This window comes from Agrilus planipennis, unplaced genomic scaffold, assembly GCF_000699045.2.
Source record: "Agrilus planipennis isolate EAB-ADULT unplaced genomic scaffold, Apla_2.0 scaffold67, whole genome shotgun sequence".
NCBI classification, from domain to species: Eukaryota; Metazoa; Arthropoda; class Insecta; order Coleoptera; family Buprestidae; genus Agrilus; species Agrilus planipennis.
The window spans coordinates 748216-749443 of NW_020438908.1; positions in this window are offsets into that span (position 1 = coordinate 748216).

Consider the following 1228-nt stretch of genomic DNA (forward strand, 5'->3'; position numbering starts at 1 on the left):
GAAAATGCGGTTGGCCTCCCATTCACACCAACAAAGACCGATGTATCTACAAAATAAACAGTTGAAAAGAGAAGGGAATTTTCGCGTGCGGATCACTGACTACTTTATGATTCCCGCCTGCTTGATACGTGCAAAGATGTGCTATTGTTTCCAAGTTTCGGCCGATTTTGAACGCAATGGCGGGGTGTTTAAGGACGGCCTGTTTACCGGAAAGGGCGGACCAGAGGCGGGCTTAACTCCGACAAATTGATATCAAATAGCTTGTTATTAAAATTATTTATACTGTTCTTGTAAACCGCTCGGTCGAGTTTCTAAACGTGATTTATTGCGAGTGGCATGGGTTCCACAGGTGTTTGGATTTCATTGCAGACACTTGTTGAACCATAAAAAACAAAGGCGCAACTAAGGGATGAACATTTAATGCCCATACTTTAACGTGTACAAAGTTGTGACCACTAAGAATAAGACAAAGATATTTTTTTAAAATAGCTACGTTTGGAAAGGTTTGATTAATTTCAAAATCCTCAATATCTTGTGACTCAGTTGAAAATTCAATTATTAATTTAAGAAAATAGACTGGTTGACAATAAAGATATTTTTTTTTAATTACCATAACTTTTATATTTTTGGTATACATGGATAAGTGAGATTGTTTGACATTTCAACAAACTTATCGCTACCTTCTCTTCCAAAGATCTTAAAGTGGAATGTGGCTTATCGATGCTTGGTTTATGGAGCTCCGTTCCGTTTCATTTGAGCCTGTAAGTTCATCCGTCCAAATAATATGGATAAAACGCTCACAAATATGATTCCTGATACTGAAGTTGTTACCTACATTTTAACGATTCCCCTAACGAATAGCCCAGAAAAGTTTTGTCGTTTTATGCTTAGCAAATATATCGGTCTGATCATAATTCACCTGGTGATCCGTTTCTGTTATGTGCTCTACCATTAATTCTTTCTTTCTTTTGTATTCAAACTGTGCTCCGCTATTCTAGTGACGATGCTGCAATCTCTTGTCCAATATGGCTTCAACCGTTCCTTCAATTTCGGAAAAAACTGGATATTCTGTAGGTACACTTCATCATCATCATCATCATAAGGTCATCAGTCCTAAGATTGGTTGGACACGTACCTCCACTCTTTCCTATCCTGAGCTAATCTTCGCATTTCCCTAAAACTAGAACAGCCCACATCCTTAACTATTTGCGAACAGTAATCTAATCTA